The following is a 13,359-nucleotide window of genomic DNA, read 5'->3' as shown; positions in this document are numbered from 1 at the left end:
GACACAGCAGAAGGTCCTGGCTATGAACCAGGAAGAAAAGAGGACCCCCACCAGAATACAGCCATGCTGGCACCTTGATCTTGGACCTCCCAGCATCCAGAACTGTGAGAAACAAATCTCTGTTCTGTATAAGCTTCCCAGTCTGTGGTATTTTGTTAAAGCAGTCCAAATGGACTCAGGTTGAATCAAAGTAGATTATTGAAGTAATGGGAAGGAGCCCAGTTTGGGGGATATAAACTTAAGCAGAATCTAAAATTCAACCAAGCAAAATTTCCATTAACTTAATCAAATCTATTCCCTGATGTATATGAAATTCCAAAATACAGTTGGTAAAGAGAACATTTTAAAAGCTTCTAGAGAGAAAAATCAGCTGACATAGAAAGGATTTGTGATTAAAATGACATTGGACTTCTCAACAAATTTTGAAAGTCAGAAAACAAAATCCTGAAGGGAAATGATCCTTCTAGAATTCTATACCCACCAACCTATCATTAAGTACAAGGAAAGAAAAATGATATTCTGTGTAAACCAGCCTCTATGTAAGCAGTCTAACTGCCCTGAGGCTGCCATGCTGGGAAGAAGCCCAAACTAGACACACAGAGACCAAATGGAGTGGCCCCAACTATATAAAAGGTGTCTACCTTAAAAAAAGAGAAAGAGAAAGGGAGAGACTTAACCAGCCCTTAGCTGCTGTAGACTTCCTGTGTTTCCAGCTCCATCTGAATACAATCTCAATGAGAGACCCCAGGCCACAAATGCCCAAAACTGAGCCTTTCTAAATTCCTATTTCAGAATCAAGAATACAATGAGTGGGTGTTGGGGGAGAATGCCACTAAGTTTTGAAGTCATTCATTATATGGCAATAACAGTTTGGAAGGGTTAGTAAAACATTTTACAATCTATGAATTGTGACCCACCAAGATGAAGAACTAAACCAAGGAAGAGAAAAAGGAAGCCAAAGATTGGAAAGAGGCAAAAGGTGGGGTGCTTGGGTGGCTCAGTCGGTGGAGTGCCTGACTCTAGATTTCAGGTCTTGATCACAGGGTCATGAGTTCAAGCCCCATGTTGGGTGTAGAGCCTACTTAAAAAAAAGAAAGAAGAAGAAGGAGAAGGAGAAGAAGAAGGAGGAGGAGGAGGAGCAGGAGGAAGAGGAGGAGGAAAGAAAAGAAAGAGAAAGAGGCACAACCAATCCCTATTATCCTAGAAGGCTGCTGGTCCAGAATGGAGCAAGAGTATAGAATGCTCTGCGGGAGAGCAGTCTGAAAAGGAAACGAAGCTAATAGAATACCTGCTACATTCACTCATCCAATAGGGATTTAAGTGCCTTCTCTTTGCCAGAAATTATTGTAGGCACTTGAGATCCAACAGAGAACAAAATAGACCAAGCATCTGTTCTCAGAAACTTGCATTTTGGTGGAAGATGAGACACAATAAGGGAATATGCTAATACATTTATAAATATATATACACTTTTAGTTTTGTATATTTATATCTGATGCATTTGAATTTTTTGAATGGGTATTTTTCTGTAATTAGTATATAAAAAATTTGTACCTGATACATTAAAACTAAGCAAACAGAAAAACAAGGCAATTATTACCTCCAAGAAAAAGAAAATGAATGTACATACAGAAGGCTATGTGGCTTGGCTGGTAATGATAATAACCAGTAACACATAACACTTATGCCTTGTGGTAGGCATGGTTTTTAGTGCTTTTTATATAGGTCCACAGTCCTTTAGCCAAAATTCTTGGAGCCATATGTGTTTCAAAATTCAGATACTTTCCCAGATTTTAGAAAGGGAATACAGCACATATATAATCTTTATTACTCAACACATCCAGTTAGATCTGAGGAATATCCTAAATCAAAATTAAATTTCTATTGTAAAATGTACAGAAATCCAAACTAAGAGGGATAAACAAAACTTTAAATAGCTTTAGGGCAGTTTCAGGCAGCCTTTGCCACCAAATGTCATGTACCTTCTATCTCAGCTTTTTGGATTTCAGAATTGTAGATAAGGGCTTCTGGGCCAGAACTGACATATTCAATCCTATTATATTCCTATTTTATACATAAGGAGCCTGAAGAAAACACAGAGAACCTAAGTGGCTTTGCCCTTGGTTACACAGCTAACAAGACTGGCTTAGTCAAAATTATGTAAACACTGAATGTTTTAAGTTTAGTAGTACTATTTGACTTTTAAAATGTCACACACACACTCATAATTTTAGTGAGGAATATTTTTACGTTTTAATATGGAAAGATCCAAGACACATGAGTTCAGAGAAAAAAACACTGAATAGTGTATATATATAAAGCTACTGTCACATTTAAAAATGTGTGTGTGTAACATGTAAATGGATATACTGTCTCTGGAAGACTGCAACAGAAGCTGGGAAACAGAGGAGAACATGTAGGCAACTGGAGGAGGAAAGAAAAGAAACCTCACTTTTCACTGTGACTTTTCAAAACGTTTGAATTTTATACCCAGTGACTGTGTTCAAGATTCAATCAAATTCAATTTAAAAACAGTAAGAAGATAGATACCAATATATCAGTACTGCTTAGTTAACTCTGGATGCTCAGATTTTATTTTACAGTAATCTTGCCTTATTCTTGCTTTCACCCCCCAAGGTTTCAGGTACTCACAGACAATGCCATCTGAAAGTAGACAATACCCCTTCTGACAGTCCTCAGAAGGTCAGTGATAGCCTAACATATATCACAAAGCCTACGTCATTCACTTCACTGGAGTTGGAACTCATCACGTAGGCATTGTATCATCAAACATCATCACCAGAAGAAGAATGAGTCCAAAATAAGATATTTTCAGAGACCATATTCACATAACTTTTATTACAGTACATTGTTACAATTGTCTTATTTTATTATTTTTTGTACTAACATTTTTTATTGTTGTCAGAAGAGTGAAACTTGTATTAGAAGCTCCACAATCACACAAAATTCTATGTTAATGAACATGAACAGATCAGAAACCAAAACAGCAAAATGAGTAAATGAACTAAAGATTACAAATAGTCATCCTGCAGGAAAAAAATTATTGTGATAAATAATGAAAGAGCACAAAACAAAACTTCATATTTGAATTCTATGAAGTCACTAGTAATGCTAGTTATTAGTTATTTTGGTTAATCTCTTACTGTGCCTAATTTATAAGTTAAGCTTTATCATATATATGTACAGGAAAAATAGTGTATATATAGCATTCACTGGGGCAGATAATGAGGAAACTAGAGTATTTCATTCTTTCCTATGTGTTCTACATTTTCTATAATAAGCATGTATTAGTTTTAGAGTATGAGGAAAAATCTTTCTTTAGGAAGTACATTCTTTATTCAACTATATTTTTCCTACTACTTTGCTATCCAGGATCCTATGAACATAGAAGTCTTTGGATTCTGAAGAATGAGTAAATCTTGGACTCTTCCACTAATAATAAATGACAATTGTTGTTATTGTCATAATCCACAGTGGGCCTCAAATAATTTTTTATAGAAGCTCTAACTTTTTTGTAGCTGCAAAAGTTTTTTGAATGACTGGGTGGCTCAGTTGGTTGAGCATCTGACTCTTGATTTCTGCTCAAGTCATGATCTTAGGGTTGTGGGATCAAGTCCTAAGCTGGGCTCTGTGCTGGGCATGAAACCTGCTTAAGATTCTCTCTCTCCCTCCTTCTCTGCCCCTCTTCTCTTAAACAAACAAACAAACAAAAAAAGTTATTTGAATTGTAAAGCTAATTACCTCATGGAATGGTTTTCCAGCTACCAGGAAAAGACAGAAATATACATCTCATAATAAAATGTAAGCTGTTACTGCTGGGGATTTACCCCAAAGATACAGATGCAATGAAACGCCGGGACACCTGCACCACGATGTTTATAGCAGCAATGTCTACAATAGCCAAACTGTGGAAGGAGCCTCGGTGTCCATTGAAAGATGAATGGATAAAGAAGATGTGGTTTATGTACACAATGGAATATTACTCAGCCATTAGAAATGACAAATACCCACCATTTGCTTCGACGTGGATGGAACTGGAGGGTATTATGCTGAGTGAAATAAGTCAATCGGAGAAGGGCAAACATTATATGGTCTCATTCATTTGGGGAATATAAAAAATAGTGAAAGGGAATAAAGGGGAAAGGAGAAAAAATGAGTGGGAAATATCAGAAAGGGAGACAGAACATGAGAGACTCCTAATTGTGGGAAATGAACTAGGGGTAGTGGAAGGGGAGGGGGGTGGGGGTGACTGGGTGACGGGCACTGAGCGAGGCACTTGATGGGATGAGCACTGGGTGTTATTCTATATGTTGGCAAATTGAACACCAATAAAAAATAAATTTATAAAAAAAACAAAACAACAACAAAAAATGTAAGCTGTTTTCCAAAATTATAGCAGCCCTTTCCCCAAATCTCTTTCCTCTCAGCATCATTAATCTAACTCACTTTTATAAGATTCAAGTATCATCTCCAAAGCACTAGTCAGTGATTGTTCCCTATGCAAATGAGTTTGCACAGCAAATATGAGCTTGGAAAATGTTCCCGTGCACTTCCTATGAAAATTTGCACTTATGTCAAGAAAAAAAAAAAAAAAAAAGAACAGAAGAAAAGTAATGAGTCAGATAATGAAGCACTTCTCAGGACTGAAGCAAAGGTTGTGCTTTTGAAATCTTTCCTCTTGAATCTAAGGTTAGGTTTAGAGAGTGGCTTCCTTGAATAGGTAGGATTTAGGTTTCTCCCTGAAGCTTCAGGGTTACCAGGGAGCTATGTCCTTGAAAGACCTGTGCAGCGAGTACATGAGGTTGGTGCACTCGACACTAGAAGAGCCAGAACAACAACTACTGATTGGGGGAAGGAATTAGAAGGAACAAAGAAAGGACACAGAGAGGGGAGGCGGGGCGCTGTGCTTGTGGGTGTTAGCAGAGGAAGCCAAGGAAGTAAAGTGATATGCAGCAAGGATAGCAAAGAAGCAAAATGAGAAGCATAAGGAAGGAAAGAAAAGAAGAAATAGATTAAAGAGACAAAGGGAAAGAGGAACCATCCACACGAGAAGAGCATGGGAAAAAAAAACCCACTCTTTTTTAAAGAACATAATAAAATAGTACTAAAGCGAAGGACTATTGAAACAAAAGTAAGAAGGCATTCTCAGCATTATAACATTATAAACAAATAGAAAGACAAGTTAGGTTTACAATCTGCCCTGCCAACCAATATTTTCACAAATCAAAAGGAACCGCTGGAACAGATTCAGCTCAAACCTAAAACAGAACTGAAAATGTCACTTTCCAGTAAAGCTACTCTGATAAAAATCTCTTCACTAGATTTCCTTATTCAATTGGTTGTTTTAGAATCAGGTGAGAACACAGCACAAGTGCAGAGATACCATCTCACTGCAGGGTGGGAACTCTTGGCATGCGGGCTGTATCTGGCCCTGGACATATTTTATCTAATCCACAGAAGGATTACCAAAAGGAGATACTGTATTTCACATTTGCAATTGCAAAAAAAATTCCTGTATTAAAACCTTTAGTGGTGGGACATCTGGGTGGTTCAGTGGTTGAGCATCTGCCCTAGGGTCAGGGTGTGATCCTGGGGTCCTGGGATTGAGTCCGGCATCGGACTCCCCTAAAGGAGGCTGCTTCTATCTGTGCCTCTTTATGTGTGTCTCTTATGAGTAAATAAATAAAATCTTAAAAAAAAAAAAAGAAGTAAAAGTAAAACCTTTAGTGGTAATATGGCAAAAGGCCACAAGATGGTGATGGTATGCCCTGGAGAGACCTTATTCATCAGCAAAATTCATGTGCACGCGCATGCGCGTGCACACACAGGCACTCACACACCTTTATTAGCTCTTCCTTAATAAAGAATTGCCCAAGGAAATGACAGTGGCATGAAGGAAAGAAGAGATTTGAAAAACACTAACTTCAGATAACAATAAAAACATTTCCTGTAATAAAACTTACTTATATCTTTGGTTTCTCTTCTTTTCCCAATTAAAAAAAAACAAAAACAAAAACAAAAGCAGTACTCTTAAGACTGGTAGACACTAAGAAAATTCTTTCTGTATCTGATTATTATGTATCCACTGATAAAGTAATACATTAGAATAAAGCAACTATTATCTTTCTTGGAAAATTTCAATTTCTTCCTTGGGCTCTGGAAGATGAAATTTTCCTAGACTCCAGTAAAGATTTTATTTCCTTGACTGCAGTTTATTTTCTTACTCATCAAGGAAATGACAGAGTTAATCCTATAAATGGGTGTGACATTTCTGATTAACAGTGATTCATATTGATGTATGCATACCTTTAATTTTCCAACTTGCAGACACACCATGTACATACTTTTTATCTGCCATTTAACACAGAAACAAAATTTGGAAGGGGAATAGGATAGAATCCTGGGTCTAACGTGCTAAAGAAGAATCTAAAAGGAAAATAGCATAAAGGTTATTTGAGGGCCACAAGACTTTATTTCCAAAGACAATAGTAGTCATTAGAATTTTTTTTTTTTAATTTAGCAGTAAGTTGATTCTTTTTTTTTTTTTTTATGATAGTCACAGAGAGAGAGGAGCAGGCAGGCTCCATGCACCGGGAGTCCAATGTGGGACTCGATCCCGGGTCTCCAGGATCGTGCCCTGGGCCAAAGGCAGGCGCCAAACCGCTGTGCCATCCAGGGATCCCAGCGAGTTAATTCTTAAAAACAACCCTTAAGTTCCAAATACTGACCTGAATCTGATAATATGTATCAAAATGTTGTAAACATATTCTTACCTTTGACTCTAATTCCATATCAAAAGCTTTATCTTGGGAAAATAAGATATTTGCGGGATCCCTGGGTGGCGCAGCGGTTTGGCGCCTGCCTTTGGCCCAGGGCGCGATCCCGGAGACCCGGGATCGAATCCCACGTCGGGCTCCCGGTGCATGGAGCCTGCTTCTCCCTCTGCCTGTGTCTCTGCCTCTCTCTCTCTCTCTCTCTGTGTGACTATCATAAATAAATAAATAAAAATTAAAAAAAAATAAGATATTTGCATGAAGATGTATAGGGTATTTATTATAGCATTATTTATAGAAATGAGAAATATTAGGGACACCTGGGTGGCTCAGCAGTTGAGCGTCTGCCTTCGGCTCAGGGCGTGGTCCCAGGTCCAGGGATCAAGTCTGTATTGGATTCCCTGTGAAAAGCCTGCTTCTCCCTCTATGTCTCTGCCTTTCTCTGTGTGTGTCTCATGATAGATAAGTAAAATCTTAAAAAAAAAAATATCAAAAATATTAGAAACACCATAGCAGGGAATAGATCAAATAAATCAGCAAACATTCACAAACTGAAATCCTATCCAACCATTTAAATTACATTTTTCAGGGCATGGTCATATACTGGTGATGGTAGTATAAAAATGAGACAACTTTTGAAAGAGCACTTTGGCACCACCTATTTAAATTGTAAATGGGTATATGCTTTGATTCAACATTTCCATGTCTAGATATTTATCCTGAGAAAATAATGACAGATATCCAAATATATATGTACAAAATGTTCACTGAAAGTTTGTTTATAATAGCCAGAAATTGTAACCAATCAAAACACCCGTCAGTGAAGGATTGTTCAAATAAATTATAATGCAGTTATACAGTGAAATACTAAATAGCAAGGATTAGGTAGGTGAATGTGTATTGAACAGAGGAACATTATATATTTTTGGATTGCCAAAACCAGTTAGAAAATGAGATGTGTTTTACAATATGAGGGTTCCTCAAGAATTAAAAATAGAACTAGTATATGATCCAGCATTTCCACTTCTGGGTATATATCCAAAGGAAATGAAATTGTTATTTCAAAGACATATTTGCACCCCCATATTCACTGCAGCAATATTTATAATAGCCAAGATGTAGGAAAAAAAACCTGTGCCCCTCAGCAGATAAATGGATAAAGAAAGTTGGTAAATATACAATGGAATATTATTCAGCCATAAAAAAGAAGGGAATCCTGTCATGGCCAACATGGATGAAACTTAAAGACATTATACAAAGTTGAAATAAATCAGACAGAGAAATATAAATACTATATGACCTTCTTTATGTGTGAAATCTAAAAAAAACAAACAAACAAAAAACAAAACAAAACAAAACAAAAAAGGAACTCAGAGAAACACAGCAGACTGATGGCTGCCAGAGTCTGGGAAGGGGGTGAGGGGAGGGGAATAGGTGAACTGGGTCAAAAGATACACATTTCCAGTTATAAGATGAGTAAGTCCTGGGGATGTAATATACAGCATGGTGACTATAGTTTAAAATATTGAATTGTAGGGGTAGCTTGCAGACTCAGTTGATAGAGATTATAACTCTTGATCTTGAGGTTGTGAGTTCAAGCCCAACACTGAATGCAGAGATTACTTTTTAAAGATTATTTTTTGAAAATGATTTTATTTATTTCAGAGAGAGAGAGAGAGAGAGAGAGAGTGAGTGAGCACCAGTGTAAGGAGGGCCAGAGGGAAAGCAGACTCCCTGCTGAGTGGGGAGCATGATGCGAGGTTTTGATCCCAAGACCTCAAGACTGTGACCAGAGCTGAAGACTGACACAACCAACTGAGCCATCCATGCACCCTAAAAATAAAATCTTTTTTTAAAAAATATTTTATTTATTTATTCATGACAGACACAGAGAAAGAGAGGGAGAGACAGAGACACAGGCAGAGAGAGAAGCAGGCTCCATGCAGGGAGCCTGACATGGGACTCGATCCCGGGTCTCCAGGATCACACCCCGGGCCGAAGGTGGCGCTAAACCGCTGGGCCACCAGGGCTGCCCTAAAAATAAAATCTTTAAAAAACATACTGAATTGTATATTTGAAAGCTGCTAAGAGAATAAATATTAAGTATTCTCACCACACACACACACACACACACACACACACACACAAATTGTAACTATTTGAGGTGATGTGTTAACTAACCTTACTATTGTAATCATTTTGCAATATATACACATATCAATTATTACATTGTATACCTTAAATCTACACAATGTTACATGTCAATTATATCTCAATAAAGCTGGGGGAAAGAGAAAATGGAATATTTTCTATGTTTATATAAACAAACATTTATATACAAAATGTTTAGGAAGATATACATCATGATATAATGGTAAAAGTTTAACATCCAGCTCTCCAGAATATAAAGCCTTGATAAATGATGTTTGCTAATTTCCATTGTGTAAATACTCTTGCAATGGCTGATTTCAAGCTATAGTAATGCAACATAGATCTGGGAAGAGATGCACACAATTAGCTCAATGAGTGTATGTGAGCCTGTTCCAGCATATCTCTATACCTTTGGAGGTGACATTATGAGAGTGTTCAATATTCTACCTTAACTACTTCTATATTTGTTTGCATTAAAAAATATTTTATTAAAAAAATATTTTATTTACTTATTCATGAAAGACACAGAGAGAAAGGCAGAGACACAGGCAGAGGGAGAAGCAGGCTCCATGCAGGGAGCCCAACGTGGGACTCGATCCTGAGACTCCAGGATTACGCCCTGAGCCAAAGACAGACACTTAACCGCTGAGCCACCCAGGTGTCCCTTGTTTGCATTTTTTACAATGAAAATGTACTATTGCAACCAACAACAAAATGACAATTTGGAAAAACAAAGATTTTTTTTTTTAAGATTTATTTATTTATGATAGACACAGATAAGAGAGAGAGAGGCAGACTCCATGCCGGGAGCCCGATGCGGGACTCGATCCCAGGACTCCAGGATCGCGCCCTGGGCCAAAGGCAGGCGCCGAACCGCTGAGCCACCCAGGGATCCCCAGGAAAAACAAAGATTTTTAAAAGAATATTTAGGAATGCCTAGGTGGCTCAACCAGTTAAGCATCGGATTCTTGAGCTCGGCTCAGGTCTTGAGCTCAGGGTTGTGATTTCAAGCCCTGTGTTGGAGCCTACTTAAAAAAAATTTTATAAAATTTTTTTTTAATTTTTATTTATTTATGATAGTCACAGAGAGAGAGAGAGAGAGAGGCAGAGACACAGGCAGAGGGAGAAGCAGGCTCCATGCACCGGAAGCCCGACGTGGGATTCGATCCCGGATCTCCAGGATCGCGCCCTGGGCCAAAGGCAGGCGCCAAACCGCTGCGCCACCCAGGGATCCCTATATATATATATATATATATATATATATAAATATATATATATATTTTATATATATATATATAATCATAGTGTATATAGATTTATAAATATATACACACATATTTATATACATGGGAAAACGCTTATGACACATTATCAAGTAAAAATTACATGTTACACAGCATCTTGTATTATCTCTATTTCATTGGAAAAATATATATGTATGTTCCTTTACACAAGAAAATGTCTGAAAGGAAATAAGCCAAAAATCACATGGTGGTTATAGTTGAGTGATGGAATTCTGGGTGATTTTGTTTTGTGCTTTTTATTTTTTATTCATTTATTTGACAGAGAGAGAGAGAGAGAGAGAGAGAGCAAACATGCACAAGCAGGGAGAATGGCAGAGAGAGAGGGAGAAGCAGGCTCCCCACTGATCAGGGAAGCCATAGGCAAGGCTCAATACCGGGACTCTGGGATCATGACCTGAGCAGAGGGCAGATGCTTAATCAACTAAGCCACCCAGGCTCCTGTGGATGATTTTGGGTTTTGTTTTACTTTTCAATATTTCCCTTGTTTTCTACAAATGCTTTAATAAATATGTAATGCTTTCATAATCAGAAAAGACATAACTGTATATAAAAATACTTACCCCTGCTGTCACTGCTTAGAAAGCAATTCTTCCCTTTAGGATTACTATTACTATGATCAGAGCACATGACTATCTTCAAATGTGGGTAAGTGGAATCTTTCCTGTTTTTCCTCTCTCTCAAAGGTAAAAGGAGAAATTAGTTTTATTTTTATGGCCCAAGATCTTGAACTACATATATGTATTTCCTGACTCATACTAGAAAAATCTCCCAATCCCTTACTTTATCAGTTATTGCAATAGACCCTACCCTAATTTTTTTCCCAGATTATTGTAACAACATTTAGCTACTCTTTCTCTTTGTTTCCATCTCTCTGCTCAGTACAGTCCATACTGTAATTAGGACAGATTAGAGAGATCTATGAACATGTTGCCAAAAGACTAATCATCTTAAAATATAGTCTTCCTTTTTATTTTGCTGAAAAGTCTTTAATGGCAGGTTGCAAAATAATATTTACAACATGATCCCATTTGTGTAATAATTATATAAACATACTACTATATACACAGAAAAATTCTGGAAGAATATGTACCAAGTTATTAGCAAAGCTTTTCTCTGGGAATACTGGAATTATAGGGGAATTTTACATTCTAGTTTTTATGTCTCTGAAATGTTTTAAGAAAAACCTAGATTACTTTTCTACTGCAAAAATAAATAAATAAATAAATAAATCGAAGAGAGAATTTGTTACTGAATTCTCATTGCCCAGAGGATGATATCTAAACTCCTCTCCTTTAGTCCAAGCGCGCCTACCTTCAAAATCTACCTATGCAGGGCAGCCCCAGTGGCGCAGCGGTTTAGTGCCGCCTGTGGCCCAGGGCTTGATCCTGGAGACCCGGGATCGAGTCCCATATCAGGTTCGATACATGGTGCCTGCTTCTCCCTCTGCCTGTGTCTCTGCCTCTCTCTGTGTGTGTCTCTATGAATAAATAAATAACCTTAAAAAGAAATCTACCTATGGATGGGGCACCTGGGTGGCTTGGTGGTTAAGCATTTGCCTTTGGCTCAGGTCGTGATCCTAGGGTCCTGGGATCGAGTTCTGCATCAGGCTCCTTGCAGGCAGCCGTCTTCTCCCTCTGCCTATGTCTCTGTGTCTCTCATGAATAAATACAATCTTTTAAAAAAATCTACCTACGTCGGGCCCCCGGTGCATGGAGCCTGCTTCTCCCTCTGCCTATGTCTCTGCCTCTCTCTCTGTGTGTGTGACTATCATAAATAAATAAAAATTTTAAAAAATTAAAAAAAAATAAATTAAAAAAATCTACCTATACAGTAAAACCCAACTAATCTATTCTAACTCCTCACTAAAAATTCCTCATTTTTCTGAATTTCTACAGTACTTCCTGACTTTGGCATTTATCTCTGCATTTTACCACCCACTGGGTCATATATTTTGCAAACTATTTCTGATTTAATTTATAGACACTAAAGGATGGAATTTAGGTTTATTCTTTATGTTCTTCTCTCACAAAGTCTCTAAGTATTAGCTTCCTGTGGCTGCTGTAACAAATTATCACAAGCTTGGTGGTTTAATAAACAGCATTTATTCTTTTATGTTTTGGGAGGCCAGAAGTTCATCAGTTTCACTGGCTTGAATAAATGTATCAGCAGGGCTGTTCTCCCTATAGTGTCCCTCCAGAAACTATAGGGACAACCTGTTTCTTCCCTCTTTCAGTTTCTAATGGGTGCCAGCACTCCTTGGCTTGTGATCCTGTCACTCCAATCTCTACCTCTATGGTCATAGTATCTTCTCTTCTTCTGTGTGTCAAATCTCCTTCTGTCTTCCTATTCAAAGGATACATGTAATTGCATGTAAGGTCCACCAGATCATCCAGAATAATCTCTTCATCTCAAAATCTTTAATCACATCTACAAACTTTTTTTTTTTTTTTTTTTTGCCATACAATGTAACGTTCACAGAGTCCAGGGATTAGGGCAAAGATGTCTTCTGGGGAGCCATGATTCAGCCTACCACAGGTATCTATCAGAAGGAGTTCTTTATTTTTTTTTAAAGATTTACTTATTTATTCATGAAAGACACACAGAGAGAGGCAGAGACACAGGCAGAGGGAGAAGCAGGCTCCCTGCAGGGAGCCCAATGCGGACTGGATCCTGGATCCGAGGATCACACCCTGAGCCAAAGGCAGAAGACGCTCAACCACTGAGCCACCTAGGCATCCCTCAGAAGGAGTTCTATTAATATACAGGAAAGCTCTTCGTGGAACCCAACCCTTTTTTTTTTTCACCCAATTCTTACTATTTTGTGCCATAATATAAAAATAGAAGTCTAAAATTCTTCAAACTGCCAACTCTGAAACCTTGGTGCCATGTCTATCAGACCACTCGGGATGAAGAGAGGTCTAAAACCAGTAGGATCAAACATGAGGAGAAAAACAACAGAAGCTCATATTTTTGGCTACTGAACACAGTAAGATCAGTAGTGATAGCTTAAGGAAGCAAAGCACTCTAAGAGTAATTTGGCAAAATTATTCATTGCACGTCTATAGTGTGCTATTATCATACGCAAAAGAAGTAAACAGTTAAATAGAAAA

This window comes from Vulpes lagopus, chromosome 2, assembly GCF_018345385.1.
Source record: "Vulpes lagopus strain Blue_001 chromosome 2, ASM1834538v1, whole genome shotgun sequence".
Classification (NCBI taxonomy): domain Eukaryota; kingdom Metazoa; phylum Chordata; class Mammalia; order Carnivora; family Canidae; genus Vulpes; species Vulpes lagopus.
The sequence above is the reverse complement of the archived record's forward strand: the minus strand, read 5'-3'. Positions refer to the sequence as shown.